Consider the following 10,294-nt stretch of genomic DNA (forward strand, 5'->3'; position numbering starts at 1 on the left):
AATAATGTTCAGTATAACCCTAGGGATTGATATGGTAGTCCAAGGAGAATATAGGTGACTAGACAAAGCCAAAAGCATGGCGGCAAAATAACAATAACAAAAACCAAATAAATAAATAAATGGATAGATAGATAGATAGTTGGATGGATGGATAGATAGGTAGGTAGGTAGGTAGGTAGATAGATAGATAGATAGATAGATAGATAGATAGATAGATAGATAGATAAAACTAACTTGGGCAGCCTTTTCTTGGGTTCCACTTCTATGCAAGAGTGTGGGTTTCTTCCTTGCTCAAAGCTTTCACCCATAATAGAGCTCTGTTATACACGAAAACAAAACAAACTAACAACCAACTTTATGATCCAAAGTCTTGGGAAACTTTGGATCATATGAAAGCTGCCTTCCACACCACCAAATACATGGCCTTATTATAAATGATAGGAAAATGCAATTAACGTTGTGTTTCCAAATATGTGCTTCCCAAAGGAATAGTCATAGGAAAAGTCACTGAACAGCTGTTTTTAAGAATGTTAGACTTTCTTAATTTTATATATTTTAATATATATACATATAATTTCTTATATTAATGATGTGAATTTAATTAGTGTAATGTCACTTCTGTAAAGTATGAGTATATATAGTCTGACTTGGAGGATGGATCAGAGCTCTTGCCAGGCAGGTCAGCAGCATTTGCCTCTTTCTTGTCAGGAAACAATTTTAACAAGCTCCCTGGCCTAGCAACACCTCTGTTTGAGTAGTCCAACATTTTACTATCAACCACGAATGGAGGAAGCTGATGAAGGGCTCCCTGATCATTTAAGCATTGACTCAGAAATGTGTCCTTAGCACTTGCTACATGAATCTGTAGTAAAACAAACCCCCTAAAACCAATAAGACAACAAGTGAAAAAAACAAAATAACAACCAAAAAAAAAAAAAAACCAAAAAACCAAAAAAACCCAACCAGGCCTAATTTCCATTTTCAAGGAGCCCATGGGAATGCTGTCAATATACATTCATTTCCATCTGCTCTAATTGATAAATTTAGCTCATGAACAGATACAATAGACTATGTACACATAATTATTGTATGCTATATAATTCAACACACTATTACAAGCCTTTCTGATATATTATTTAACCTTACAAACCAACCTATACACAAAAGCAAAAATCTGTGAAGAAACAATGTAAGCGAGAGACTGCTGCACTGACCACACAGCTATGTGCAAGAGCTGGAATTTGACCTCAGCTCTCTCTGTTTACCAGCGTTTCTCAACCTGGGTCTTAAGGACACGTGCAGGCAGATAATTTTGTTTATTGAGGAGGCTGCGCTATGTACTGGAATATGTTAAGTAGGATCTACCCTAAAAAAAAAAAAAAAAAAAACTCTGCAGATTACCAAATGTCCCTATAAACCAAAATCATCCCTGGACAACTGCTCTAAAGAAAACAGATCACTGTAGAAAAATATTTGACAAAAATTAATTCAGTCCAGAAAAATCTTATCTGTACTTCTTAGTATTAAAAATCACACCTGCGTATATTTTCAAATCTATATGTCCTGCCAAGTTTATAGTTCTTGATCTATGAAGCCTACTACAGGCCTCCTAGCCTTTCTCTGCTTTACCTCCAGCCCCTTCTCCCCAACCCTCTGCTTATATAAAAAAAAAAGGACCAGGAAGTCTTTTACTACAGAATTTAAATTAACATTGCAAAACAATATAAGTACTTAACGAAATAATTGGTACTACATATCACAAGCCTCTATAATGAAATGTAAGGCACAAATTGCCAGAGTATCACAATTGCCCCTGACTTCTCGGTATTCTACAGTAGATTTTAAATTATGAGTAGTTAGAAACTATCAGATTTACCACTGTGTCCCAGATGGACAGTAAAATGCAAATAAAATGTTTAACTACTATACTATAATCGATACTCCATTTGTGAACCTTAAAAACCTACCAATTATGTAGTATGCTTTCACTTAAAGAACATTATTCTATTAATTCTTAATCAAAAATCAATTTCTAAAAAGTAGAAAATAAATCAAATCAGAAAGATTGAGGTAGTAATCTGGTAATTTCAGCCAAGAAAGGTAAATATGGACAAAAAAAACAGTAAAAGTTGAAACACACACACACACACCCACGCACAGGCACATGTGCGTGTCTGCACACACACACATACATGAACTAGGACCAAAATCATTGTTAATAGTGGATATTCTTTACTCTTCTGAAGACTCATTTAGTCAGAGCAATATATTTGAAGATACAGTGAATATTTTTACATGCTGCTGCTTGATTGTACAGAGACTATTCTGTTCTTTCCCTTCCAAAGATTGATGTATACAGCTAAGATATATGTGTTTCTGGTTCAAATCTATTAACCTTCACAAGAACTATGTGTGCTCAGAAGAGAAGTCGTGTATACGAATCCTACTCTACATCACCAAACTCATATGCCTCTCCTGTACCATGAGCTCCCCAAAGGCCTTCAAGGGAAGTGGCCCTTTTGTTTCCTCATTAGAAGGCTTCCACAGGAACCTCCTCCAACTCTCCCAGCTGTAGCCTCCAACCTCCCCTCCATCCTAAGCAACAGGGCTGTCCACCCTGAGTCTGAAGGGGATCCTCACGTAGACCCTTCTCCAGATCTTCACCAGCCCAACTCTCTTCTGGGATAGCTGAACACTGCTTTCTATGAGGTCTCACCATGAAAAATCTGGATTTCAAAAGCCCTGGAAGATTTTAAAATGGAGAAAGTAGTGTGCTTTTAATCCAGCACCCCCTAAAATAATTTATCTCTGTACACGTTGTTGTTGAGAGGACCTACTAATTTCCCGAGGGGGCTCTTGTCACTATTGTCTAAATGAGCCATATGCCAGGTCTATAAACCTCCTTAAAGCTCACAGTAGAATCCTTCCTGGAAGCAGTGGGCACCAGCCACAGTTTCTCTACAGGGAAGCAGCTTATCAGCTAACATCAGACGGCTGATATCAACTTCTGAAGTCCTGGTTCTCCAAACCCTGGACTCCCAAAACATTCTCCTAAAGGCAACTGCATTTCACAGAATTATTGACAGGAATATGGTGAAGAATTTGCCAGACGCTTTGCTAGAATCTAAATTGGCTTTGTTCAAGGTATCTTCATCTGTCCCCTCACCTACCTCTCAAAGGAAACAGAGACGGTTGGCAACCAACCCAGAAGGGTGGGCAACAACTGGCACGTGAACGATTTCCCTGTAAACACTGTTTTTAAGATCAGATGCTTTAAAAATAGGATTACTGAAATATTTTATGGTGAGTTCTCCTCGGTTATTATTTTAGTATTTTTTTAATAAACAAATGAGTTAGGTTAGAAATTTATTTCCTGTGTTGTCCAGGAAACTGGGGCTGGCATTTTAGAATTGACATAATGACCATGGCTTTGAAGAGTACTTCAGTCAACCTGAACTTAACAATGAATACTAAAAATACAGCTTGATGAGTATGATCCTCATAAAACTTTATCCTGAGGGTAAAGGGAAAGGTTTCTGTTATCTAAGTATAAAAGAAAGCAGGGAGTTCCATGAGTGCCTAGCTTAGGGAAAAACAGGCCTCTAAGCTTCTCAGAAACACTGTAGCAGAGACGCTTGGGCCATTGGGAACCTTTATTTTCGTGCAAAAGAAACACAAAAATAACCACATAGATAAGGGAAAGCACCAACAGGCTTTATATGTATGTGTGTGTGTACACATGCATGTGCTCATGTTTACATGTATGTGTGCAAAGGACTCACTAATATCCTGAGGGGCACTTGCCACTATTGTCCTAAATGAGCCATGTGCTAGGTCTACAAATCTCTCTAAAGCTTAGAATTATATATATATATATATAAATAATTAAATACTATTATATATTATGTATAATATATTTCCTTAAATACTATTAGCACAAAGGAAACACAGTTTAAAACTTTGTTTCATAGTCTGTTAAATTGCCCTATTCCATAAGAAAGTAGTTTCTATTTTCCCCAGGAATTATTAAAGATTCTTGGGAATTTGTATCTTTTCTGAAAACTTTCACTTTTAATGCTCCTCAAAACATATCTGCATCTTCCCCCTTCTCCCCAGCTATGTTACTGTCCTGGAGTGGTACAGTAGAGACCCACCCTTGAGGGCTGCATTAGAAGGCAGATAACTTCAGTAAACTAGTTTGAGTTGCTCTGCTCTTCAGGACTGCTACCTTCCCCTCTTATAGATGAAGGATAAACCTGCCAAGGTCACCTAAGAGAGTGGGAGAACCAGTTAGAGCCAAGCACACATGAGTTCTGCTCACTGGCTTGACCCAATGAGCCGCATCAGAGCTCTCTCTCTCTCTCTCTCTCTCTCTCTCTCTCTCTCTCTCTCTCTCTCTCTCTCTTTCTCTCCCCCCCCACCCCCACCCTCCGCCCTGTCTCTCTCTCTTCCTTTAAGGAAAAAGCTTTCCATAAAAGAAAAAGCTTTGCTTTAGCTTCAGTCTCTCCTAAACTTCCGAAAGTATTTCATGACACACATGGTAGGTAGCATGCCATGATGTCAAACATGGAATTAAAGCTCCAAGGGAGGACTACACAGATGGAGAATGCTGTTATCATTACTATGTAAATATCACCAATAACAGTACCTACAGAGTGAAGACCCGCGATGTTAAGATGCAGCTTGGTGTCTTTAAAACTCAGCGGCCTTAATAACTCTTCTGCTAGCAAAAGTTTTCCGAACTATGATATGATAAATAAATAAAGCAGATGGTATGATGAAGCATTATGATTTAAACCTCGTCTTTTAAAAATTCAGCAGGAAAAGCCATGTATCTAAAACCCATCTGGAAAAGGATGCCACCCAAAGTAGCTTCATCCCTTGTCTGTCCCTGTCTTAAGAATCCCCTAGAGTTTCCCCAAATATAAAGGAACTGGGAAAGCAAGATTTTCCAGACCTCGTTCATACAAGATCTATGGTGATCTAGCTCCTTCAACTGCCCTTATCGGCTACACCTCCCACTCAGACTGGGGAGCTTCCTCAATTGATAGATGAAAGAAACATTATTCAAACGTCCTTTAAAATTTGCAAGAGCCAAACGATCTGAAATTCATTTTTGGGGAAAGGGGAGGGTGGTAGACCGCCCACTGCCAAAGGCGGTTAAAAGCCGCTCTTTAGAGGGCATTTATCCAAAGTGGCCAAACTTTCCCAAAATAGTCCTCAGCCAGCCGGGGGTGGGGGGTGGGGAGGGTGTGGGGGATGAAAAACCAAAACAAAACAACAAGCACACAGAACCATACTGATTGTGCCTCCGGATTACGCAGCGGCTTCTCCCTGCAAAGTGCAAGCCACCCTTGCCACGGTCGCACACCGGGCTGGACCAGAGACGCCCCACTGCGCACCCCTACACACCTGCCTTGGCCAGGGTCGTCCTCTCGCCGTCTACCTGTTGCAGTGCTTGCCACCTCCACGACACCCCTGCTGCGGAGCCCCCCCTACATCCAACCACATCCAGGCCAGCGAGTGCCGCTCTCCCTGCAGCGGGAGAGCCCGAGACAGCAGCGCTGGCGCCCAGGTGACTTGCACACACAGGCTTCCTCTGAGCAGCCTGAAGTTGGCTCTCTTCTCCCGGGCCCAATGACACCCCGGGTGCGCAGGAGCTGAGGGGAGGGGTCAGGGGCAGGGCCGGGGCGGGCCAAGAGGAGGGGGCGGGCGAAAGTCCCGAGGGGGGAGTGGAAAGCCGGCCCTTTTAAACCGGGTCACATGTCCAGAAAGTTCAGGTCGCTGTCCCGCCCGCTGGAGCCATTTCTATTGGCCAAGAGGGAAACAAGGCTCCACGCTGTGTGGGCCAGGCGCGCTTCTCATTGGGCAACAGGGGCTGTCAGTCACCAGGCGGGCGACATGACTGATACAAAGTTGCTGCGACACAGCCTGGACTCCGCAGCTTCCTTAAAGCCGCAGAGGCGGCGAGTTCTCCTGGTTCCCGGAGGTGGCCACGACCGGGCAACCCCTGCACAAGCTACCCTTTAGCCCACTCTGCTCCTTCGCCCCAAACTTCTTACCTACACAACTGTCGGCCCCCCACCCCCTGGCGACCACAGCAATCTGGAGAGAAGGGGAAAGCATGGTGACGCTAGAGCAGCCTAGCTGGTGAGCCCTAGCTCTCTCCACCTGCAGCGCCAGGTGAGCCGCAGCGGTGCACACCCGCGTCTCCCACAGCGTCCTCAGGCCTAGGACTGCTCGGGTGGGCGTCCCCGGGACCCCTGAAGCTCGGCTCCCGGCCCCCTCTCGTTCTCAGAGTTACCTTCCCGCCGAGCAGCCTTAATCTCCGCTGTCGGAGAGCCAGAGGATCTCGTTCCCACTCGATTTCAGTTTCCTTGTTTTAACCACGCAGGAAAAGCGGGTGCTTTCAGTGCAGCCAAACCCCTTTAAACACAGCCTTCCTTCCACCCCACCCCCTGCCAAAAAAAAAAAAAAAAAAAAAAAGTGCCAGGGTCAAGAGCTGAGGCGCCTGATAATTTTGTTACTGTACGTATACTACTTTAGTCCTGGGTTTTTTCCACTAGTTCAATATGCAAGAAAGCTTACTATCGAGGATATTCACTTTATAATGTGTGAAAGGGGTGCACATATTTGGGGCAGGTATACTGGATGAGGGGAGACCCTAAAACTATTTTTAAGGATCGTTTGTCTGCGCGAAGAAATTTCGACCCCTTTCCTTCGCCCAAACCCTGATTTCCCTCCCGTCCATCCAAACACTGCACTTGCTAAGCCGAAAGATGGACTCCTTAACTTTAATTTCTAAGGACTTTTAGACTGGTTTGAGGCTAGTCTTTGGACTTCCCTGCTGGCTGGCAGTCAGCTCCAGTGACATACACACCTAAATCTGGCCCCCTGGCCCTTGGCGACCCGCAGGCCGCCGGTGGCAGCTGTGCAGCTTCAGGCTCTCCCTCACTCCCCAGGAGCTGAAGCCCCAGAAGGAGGAGGGCATCTTGTGCCCAAAGGCCCCTCCTTTCCTTACAGTTAGTTAAGCCTCAGGATCCCGGATCCCAAGCCCAAGGAGACTGGAAGTCTCAGTCACTCCAGCAGGACACTCCCCAGAGGCAAAAGAAACTGCAGCGGAGCCGGCAAGCTGGTTGGGACTCCGGTGCCCAACAGTCCCCGGCGTAGAGCTGGCCCTGGAGCCCTTACACACATGAATCCCCCGCCGAGTGTCCCAACTTTCCCGGGAGGGTAGCTGTCACGCGCGCTGGGAGAGCACTCTCAGCATCTATCACACCCGGGGCCGCGCGCGGGTGGCGAGCTGGAGCTAGGGGAGTTCCGGACCCGGCGGCCCGGGCTCGCCAAGCAGCAGTGGCTGCAACTCAGCCAGTGTGGGTATTCATTATTAAAGAAATGGACCCGGCTCTTTTTACTAAGTTTTTACCTCCTTTAGGGAGAGCTGGTTTTGCCCTGGATCGAAGCTCCTTGCAAAATCTAGGTTAGAACGGCGCGGAGCAGCCTCCGCGCGCTTGCCAGCCTCCCAGCACCCTTGTCCCGGGCCGGCCTGGCGGGCACCTGGTCTACTGCCCGCAGCCCACCTCCTTGAGCCTACCCGCTTCCCCTCTGCACTGGCCCTGGCACCCCGGGACCTCCCTTGCGTTCCTCGGCCCCCTCCCACCACTGTCGGTGCAAAGTGACAGTCGCTGCACTCACCTTTTCTAGGACATGGTAGGGAGGCTGGGGCGGGGGAGGGGGCCAGCGAGACTCCCGCCGCCTCCGCCGCTGCCGCCGCCAACAGCAAGTCCAATACCGGCTGATCGGCAATCAGGATGGAGAGGATAGCAATCTTGGCAGTCGCCCTACTGACGGTGGGTACAGTAATAGAGCGACTGTGCAGATACCCTCTTGGAGGCGGCGAGCCAGAAAGCTGGCGAGCTGGCGGCACTAAATTGCGCCGAGGGGGCTGCGAGCACCCGCCGGTCCCCAGAAGTGGCGGCCGGGCTTGGGGCCGGCGGGTCTCCCGGGCTGCTGGTTCGCCCGGCAGTGACTGTGGAGGTCCCGGGAGCCCGCCAGTCCAGCGGTAAGCTCCCGCGCCTGCAGCGGGGAAGCGGGGCTCTCCGCGCCCCCTCCCAGGGCTGGGGTGGCCGGTGACAGCTCAGGCAACAGAGCGTCTTGTGTGTGTGTGTGTGTGTGTGTGTGTGTGTGTGTGTGTGTGTGTGTTTGTGGGGGCAGCCGCAGGGGGAGCCCTCGGCGCCGTGGCCCCCTCCTCGGTCACACCCTCACTAGCAGTATGAGGCTGTCCAGAGGTCCTGCCACCCGCTGGTGGGAGACAGGGGTGCTGGTGGCGGTCGTCGGAACCCCAGCCTCTGACAGCAAGAAGGCCAAGGGAAAACGGAACCCCAGTGCACGCACCCTGAATGCTTCTCTTCGCCGGTCCCCAAAGTCCGCCCTGACCTGGCGTCTGGCTTCAGGTGCAGGTGCCACCGGATAGGGAGCAGAGGACTGGAAGACCAAGAGTGGGCCAGGAGGGAAAAGTTTCTTTCCTGCTCCTCCACTGCCCACCCAGTGAGACAGCTCTTGGGTCGCTGCCCTACCCCCACCGTGGGGGGGGGGGTGCACCAGGCGGGCCGGGGTGTCTGCGCACCAGGGCGCGTGGGAAGCGACCGCTAGCGACCCCGCGCTTCCATAGCGGCCGCCCGGAGCGCTGCGGGCCCAGAAAGGGGAGAGCGGCTGCAACCCTCCCCCGTCGCGCGCCCCCGCGCCTCCCCGCGCGCCCCCGCGCCCTCGCGCCCGCCCGGGCAGACACCTACGCAGATGCGAAAGTGAAAGGCGGGCTCCCTGGCCGGGCGGCGCGGCGCGCGGGCACGCGGCGGTGGGAGGAGGACTGAGCCTGAGCTGTGATCCTAGGGTCTACTTGTCCCCCACGTCCTTCTCCCTCTCCAGCCCTTGCCAAATCCTAGCCTCTCACCCCAAGGCACTCAGGTCACCCCAGCCCAGTGAATGTATGTGCGCGCGCCCGTTTTCACGCTCACTCGCGGGTGTGCGAGATATCCTCTGCTCAAGACTCTTCCAATGCACCGTTATGCACACCCCTAGTTGGAAGTCTGCGGGGAGGGGAGGGGAAGACTGGTGTCACTAGTAGTACACGCACCTGCTTGCTTGCTTGCTTTTTTAGGAATGAGTTAAAGAAATCCAGGAATTGACCTCACAACCCTCTTTTCTGGTATGACCCTCTTTCCATGGTTTTCTAAGCCCCCCTCTCTCCTCCCTCTTCCCAATTCCTTCCTATACAGCATTGAAAGTTGCTGGTCGCCATTCAAAACGGAACTGTCCTGTTAAAATAATCCCTGCCTTTCTCCAACCCCATTCCCACAGTCCCACATCAGCTTAGCTGCTCCACCACCCACAGAGTTGACACTTCTCAGTTCTTCGGTGGCTCAACATGGCTTTTTGACATGGGGCAAAACAGTTTTCTTTTCTTCTGCTTTTTATTGGTAAAAAATGTTTTCTAGGTTAACTTTTGTGAAGGTATGTCTTAGGTGAGGTGAAGAAAATGTTTTAAATAATTTATAATAAAATTTAACCTTATATTCAGCTAACTTTAAAAAGGACAATGGATTGATAGTGATGGACTGGTTAAATGAACCGAAAGATGGATATATATATATATATATATATATATATATATATATATATATATGGCATGTGTATGTAGTATAATAATGGAAGAATCAAATTGCCAGTACAAAAGTTTTCTCCAACTTCCTTGTATGTTTGAAATTTTTTTCATAGTAAAACATTAGATGAAGAGCCACCATTTATTGTAACTGAGATAATGTAAATTCCTTTTCCGAGATTGACATGTTAGGCTTGGATGACTACCTTCCCATTTAGAGTAAATTTAACACAAGAATTCTTTCCCCACAGATTCCTACCACTATGTTAATCAATGCTTTTAAATACAGATGATGTGATAAAAGTATGGTATAAAATGGAGTTATTATAGCTGCAACATTTCAGAAATTTAGGAGATTTTCCCCCTATGTTTTTACTTGACCATGTTACAAATTTTTATCTGTTCCGCCTTTAGGGTTGTTTGACATTAACATCTAAGATTTAATACATATATGTATATTCTTTTGAAACCCTTTTGGGCCAAGATAGAGGGGCCATGTATGTCAGTTTCTTTTATTCCTGGGGAGAGATTTAGAAGATCTTGCAATTATCCATAGGCAAAGTTTTAGGTTTTTCTATTTTTAAATCCTTATCTGAGTATTAAGTTTCCCTTGCATAATCTTGCTTTGCGGGCATT

The 10,294-nt window shown here is 47.2% G+C and overlaps 1 protein-coding gene across 4 annotated transcripts in view; it reads right to left on the reverse strand.

Moving 5' to 3' along the window:
• Positions 1-8,699, reverse strand: part of Nr3c2 (nuclear receptor subfamily 3 group C member 2) — a 348,267-nt gene extending 339,568 nt beyond the window's left edge. Inside the window, exon 1 of one of the 4 annotated variants that reach the window (XM_029480834.2) lies at positions 8,395-8,699. The gene's annotated coding sequence lies outside the window, so the exon portion shown is untranslated. The other 3 variants (XM_029480832.2, XM_029480833.2, XM_021169901.3) reach the window with 3 other exon arrangements.
• Between the last annotated feature and the right edge of the window lie 1,595 nt (positions 8,700-10,294).

This window comes from Mus caroli, unplaced genomic scaffold (assembly GCF_978045245.1).
Source record: "Mus caroli unplaced genomic scaffold, Mus_caroli_1 scaffold_10, whole genome shotgun sequence".
Taxonomy (NCBI): Eukaryota; Metazoa; Chordata; class Mammalia; order Rodentia; family Muridae; genus Mus; species Mus caroli.